The sequence below is a fragment of the Phaenicophaeus curvirostris genome, chromosome 2 (assembly GCF_032191515.1).
Source record: "Phaenicophaeus curvirostris isolate KB17595 chromosome 2, BPBGC_Pcur_1.0, whole genome shotgun sequence".
In the NCBI taxonomy this organism is placed as follows: Eukaryota; Metazoa; Chordata; class Aves; order Cuculiformes; family Cuculidae; genus Phaenicophaeus; species Phaenicophaeus curvirostris.
The window spans coordinates 100,510,251-100,516,458 of NC_091393.1; positions in this window are offsets into that span (position 1 = coordinate 100,510,251).

Sequence of the window (6,208 nt, forward strand, 5' to 3'; positions counted from 1 at the left end):
GCCTCGCTCTCTCTCTTCTCCCCCGGGACTATCTCTGTCTCCTCCCGTGGCTCCCTCTCTCCTCCCATCTCTTCCCCCTCTCCTCCCCCGTGTCTCTCTCTCTCTCTCTCTCTCCTCCCGTGGTACCCTCTCTCTCCTCCTCCGACTCCCTCTCTCCTCCTTCTGTGGCTCTCTCCCTTTCCTCCCCCGGGGCTTTCTCCTCCCAGGGCTCCCTCTCTCCTCCCCTGTGTCTCTCTCTGTCTCCTCTCCCATGGCTCCCTCTCTCCTCCCTCGCGTGGCTCCCTCTCTTCTCCCTGCCATGGCTCCCTCTCTCCCTCATGGCTCCCCCGTGACTCTCCCTCTTTCCTCCCCCGTGGCTCCTTCTCTTCTCCCCCACGACTCTCCCTCTCTCCTCCCTCCCATGATTCCCTCTCTCCTCCCCCCTGTCTCCTTCTCTCCTCCCTCTGGTGGCTCCCTCTCTCCTCTCATGGTTCCCTCTCTCCTCCCTCACGTGTCTCCCTCTCTCCTCCCTCCATGGCTCTCGCCTCTCTCCATGTCTCTTTTCCTCCCCCCCAACCTCATCCCTCGGTGAGGGATGGTGTCCCAAGCCAGCAGCACTCAGTGGGTGCCTTCCTCAAAGTGTGGTCCCAGTCGGCTCCCTCAGCCTTCCCACCAGTGAGTTGCACTAAAGGAAAGGCTCGCGTGAATCTTTGCTAACACACTGCATCTGCAAAGAGATGACTGTGATGCCAAAAGAAGAAAAACTTAAGAGCAACACAAATAATTCTCTTCAAAGCGTGAGGCTTTAAATACGCAGAAATTGCTTTACCAAAGCTTTTTGCCCCCATAAGATCAAGGGGCTTTCTCAGAACAAAGGCGCGTGACCTTGACTCAGTTTTAGGTACGCTAAACTCAAAAGGCATAAAGGTAGCAAAACGTCCTCTCACCCAGTAAAATCCTAAACCTGGGGCTTCTAAGGAAAGGGTTTGGAAAAACTAAGTTGTCTGTGCTCCATAAATGACCTCCTCTCTGTTAGAGACCCTTTGCAGTCATAACAGTGATAAAGCATGAGATGATACAGAACAGATGGCTAATTTCTCCATAGAGGTTTCCAGTTGACCCTTATGCTTTAGGGGCAGCAGGTCAAACAATGTAGAAGGACCATCTTTAAAGAAAAATCAGTTTCATTTCAGAGGAGTGATATTTCAAAAAATTAATATGTCCAATCTGAGTAGGAAAATGCTCTCTCTCCTTTTTTTTTTCAGTTAAAAGCTACAAAACTGGCATATTGGACTCCTGATTTGCTCTTGCAAAATTACAGAGTAGTTAAAGCTCTTCCCCTGGGTCTCTTCTAACTTTCCCCTCCTCAGTAAGAAGCTATTCATTGCCTTTTATGGGAGTTGAATCTTCTCCTTTACCATAGTCAGTGGAGGTAGCATACACATTCCGAGACCAGTTAATCCATTTGACCAATGTTTTATCTGTATCAACCTTCCATGCAAATGCAGGTGTCACATCAGTCAGGAGGAAAGTCTATTCTCTCACTGCAGGGCTTTATTTTCCATTAATTTGACACAATTTAAAGAAATACTAGCAAAATCTAGATTTGACTGCAGTGAAGTAAGTGCAGAGTTACTCTATGACTGGGTGAGGGAGAGTGATTTTCAGTACTGTTTTCACAACTGCCTTTTCATCCAGTACATAGGATACAAAAGAAGAGAAATGAAATAATGATATTAAAATCTCCCAGAGAATAAGTGCAAAAAGCACTGGTGCTACAGTACTTATCAGTGATCCCGTAAGCATTTGTGTTTACACCAGTCTACCCAATTCAGCTGTCTGGAAGATATAAAACTACCATGGATGGTGGCATCTCTGTGGCAGTTTTCTCAACAAGCCCGTAATACGTTTTCATTTGGCATAGCCTTCTTTACAGTCTCTCTTAGGGAAAAACAATCTCAATTCATAATGTCACATCATGATTCCCAATGATACTGTGGACTCTTGGCAATCCATTAGCCTGAACATGGAAGAGCCGATCCTATAGGCTGTGATACTGGTATGCAGTGCTTCAAATATGAAGCATTGTTTGGAGCGATTTTGTGGCTTTTCAGACTTAAGTATTTTAATCTGATGATATTTGGCTGAAGAGAAACATGTCTTTTATATGGCAGATATCTAATGGATTTTGCATCAAAATGAAAAAGAAGCACAAAAGCAAATGGCACTATGACTGTGCCTTTTAGACAACAACAGTTAGGGAAAGTGCTTATGATTCAGCCCTTGCTGAAATCCTAGGCTCAGTGAAATCAGTGAGAATTTTAGTTTCAACCCAGATAGCTAGCTTATGTGCTATCACTATTGCTTAATTAGCATCCGTTCCAGCTAAGAGCACATTTTTCGGTACTTAGTACATGCTGCAAGTGCTTAAATTCAATGCGCATCTAAATTAAAGCTCTCTTTTCCACAAAGCATGGCATCAGTGGCCTGGAAACCAGCCATGCTCGGCTGAATCGCTGCACCCAGAAAGGCTATGAGTGTCTTATCATCAGATGTTTGGAACCGGTCTGGCAAAAGAAGAACCAGACACCTTTCTCCAAATGTGCAGTAAACCATGCTAAAAGCCTAAATTCCTATGCATATCATCTATTTCTTCTTGACTCAGCCCCTTTTAGTTCCAAGAAACTAAAGGAAAGATATACTGCTAGAAATAAACTTGGCAGTGGGCTTATTCAAGTAGTTATTCAAAGTTGTACACAGCAGATGTGATACACTCTGGTCCTATATTGCTGCAGGAATTGACTTCTGGATGTTTTCAGGTTTGTAGGTTCAAAAATTTCAGCCTAGACAGTAAAATGATTGCCTTGTATAAGTAATACAAGTTATTTGAATGCAATATACCCATAAAGCATTATTTTTTATATAACATGCTTAGGTACAGACATTTCATTTCCAGGATAATAAACTGAATGCATACCATTTTTTAGATTCCCATGTGGAAATGTATGTAGGCAAATAGGGGAAAGGAACAATAACTGATTGAAGTATTAGATGGCATTGGGCAAAGTTAGGTCAAATGAAGATACAGCAAAAGCTCTACTGAAAGACTGTGTTGTGAGGTGATATGAGAAATGCATTTAAAATAAAATCTACTCTTTTAAATTTGATTTCTGAGAAATATATATGAAATAACTCTATGTCATTCCTATGTTGCTCTACAGAGTTGATTGGTACAAGTCTACATTTTGAAAAGAAGCAGTGGCCTCAGCCGCGGAAGTGCACTGGTGTACCTAACATACTAAGAGTAAAATGTAAGTGGCAGTGTTTGCAGGATTTGGGATTAAAGGTAAAGTCAGCCTCAACGGAAGTATATAATCCTAATTGCATTTTGAATTAGGCCCAAGTTATACTTTAATTATCAGTGGGAAGAGGATCATTAGGTTCTATGGTATAACTCTCTAGAAAAGAAATATAGAAAAATTGACCCTATCGTTCTGAAAAAAAGCTCAGTCACTCTGAGAAAAGCACCTTTCAAATAATGCAGACAATAGAACTCAAATCTTATCAATGAGATACAAGTGCCACAAGGTGTGGTGAAACTGCCTTGTTTGTGACTCTCATGTTAACATATGAAACCTACTAAAAGGCAACAGTCCCAAGAGATATCATAGTTTTTACTCACACATTTACTAAGAGAATTCACCTGTTAAATTAATACTTCTGTAGGCTCACAGCCAACGGCCACTGAAATATGGTTTATTTGATCCATTTACCAGATGTCGTATGTAAATAATGTCAGCAGTCAGGTATATCCTTTGCCTTTATGAGTGAGACTGATAACTTATGTGGCACAGCCACTCTATCAGGTGACTCTTCAATAGTGAATATAAAATTCCGGCACACAAAACACCACCATAGCAACAAAGACAGCCTGGCAACAGCAGCTGCTGCAAGAAAAGAAATTGCAACGGGAGGGGCATCTTGTAAAAAAGTCCATTTCCTGTGAAAATAATTTTTTTTTCCTTCATATCAGCATCATAATTGTCTTCAAACTACCTGGGGAATAAAGATGAATGCATAATGTTTGAAATTACAACACAGGTAGGGTGTTTGTGTATATGACATTACCGAGTCACTGCTACGCTCACAGGAACTGTCTTTTACTCTGAATGTATTGACTGGGACCTATGGATCTCTGTGCCACAGGAAACTGTGTTCCTCCTTACAACACCCTGCATTAGGAAGAACAAACCTCTGATGGTTTGAACAGAAGATGCTGCGGAACAGAATTCTTCATCCATTCACACCCGAGACCTCCACCATGACTCTTTTCATGTCACGGTAGGATTAGTTCATTACTGTGGCAATTAGCAGAGCTTTGCGCATGGGCTTTTCACAGCAGCCATCAGTCCCTGTCCCAGTGATGTTCCAGGATGCTTGTCTCCAGCTCTGCCTTAGCCCTGGTCAGCCATGGTCACACTGAGCCATGCCCAACCCATGGACTGGCATCCTAGCCTGGCCTCAGCCCATCCCCATCCCCTGGTCCTGCTGTGCTGGGGTTGTGTCTGACTCTGCAAATCAATGCAATACTTGCACGGTTAGAATCACAAGTTAAAAAGTGAGTAGATGCATTTCCTGGAAAGTGTTAACTCACCCTTTTTTATGTACTATAACCTGTTCTTTCTTCCCTGTTAAGTTTATAGCCCAATATGGTTTTGGAGGTTGTTAAAACCAGTTCATAAAATGCACAACGCGTTTAAGAATGTTGAATTTAACTGTGAAAGGCTTCACAGCCTATGAGATTTGTTAAATCAAAGCTGAGGTATGCTGTCAAAGGTCCACTGATTTCAAAGCTGTACATTTGCTTATTCCAGGCAATGTCTGCACCTTTGCCTTTTTTATTTCCTTCTAGCTCTTAACTCTTGTCCCAGCTGTATATGCAGATTAGAACCAACTAGAAAGCAGATTGTCTCAACTGCTTTTATTTACATCCAAGTTTAGCTGAGAGTTGTACTAAAAGAAAACATTAAATGGGATGCAATGCAGAAATTGCCTTGAAAAAAATCCACAACCCTTTAGGAAACAAAACCTGATGTTCTCTGGACTCTGTAGCTGCCAATGAACAGGACCTCTGTGCTTCATGCAGTGAGAGGACTGCCCAGTTTATGCTTTTCTTACAGTGCCTTAAAATTACAGAAATACTCTTATGATATCTCTTGGAAGCCTGACAAAAGAGTCAGTCTATACTTTCTCTGGATTCACCTCCATAATCCTCACAAAACTATTATGTGTATCGCTATGACAGAGCAATATTCTTCTTCTAGGAAAAAGGAAAATAGCTCTCAGCTCTATTTCCCATTACCACAGCAGAGTCATGGGTCATGGAAGCAAATTAATTTTGGCCTAGGTTACAAGTTCGGCATGGTTTTAGATAAATTAATAGATTAAAGCTCTAGGTAGGGCGGTTTGTCTTGAAACAGGATGTGAGATTATGAGTCTGAAAAAATGAATTCTCTTCCCAGATCTGCCCCAATCTTCTTTCCTTAAAGTGAAATGAATTACTTAATCTTTTGGGTCCCTCTAGATGACTCCGTTATCTATTTAGTTCCTAAAGCCAAGCAGCCCAGCACATATGAGCCATGGATTTCTGGAGACCACCACAACACAAGGGCTTGGTTTAAGTCACTTAAAAATTAGGGGTCTGTACACCAGCAAGTGTACTTCATTTCCATTCAACTGGCAACCTGTGCCAGTGCCTCACCACTCACATCATGAAGAAATTCCTCCTTATGTCTAGTCTAAATCTGCTTTTCTCCAGTTTATACCCATTGCCCTGTCACTACAAGCCTTTGTAAAAATCTTGAGCCACAAAATCTCTTAGAATGAATTGTAACTCTTAATGGAAATAACCCAACTTCTAGTTACATTTCAGAGAAGCTGATTTAAATTTAATTCAATTCTTAATGGTGCTAATCTAAAAAACCCTCTAGTCACTAATACCATGTCTAATGGAAGAAAGGACTTGTTAGTGTCCTACATTCTACTAGCAGCCTAAGTGCAACCTCCAAAATCCAACTAAGGACAACAATGTCCTCCATGACCATAAAGCTGAAAGCTATTATGGCCAGCCCCAAACTCTTCTGCTGCCTAATCACTAATAATTTTAATAAGGATTTCTCAAGATTTAGTGCATTCTCTTGAAAACAAACCAAAATAAAACAAAACAAAA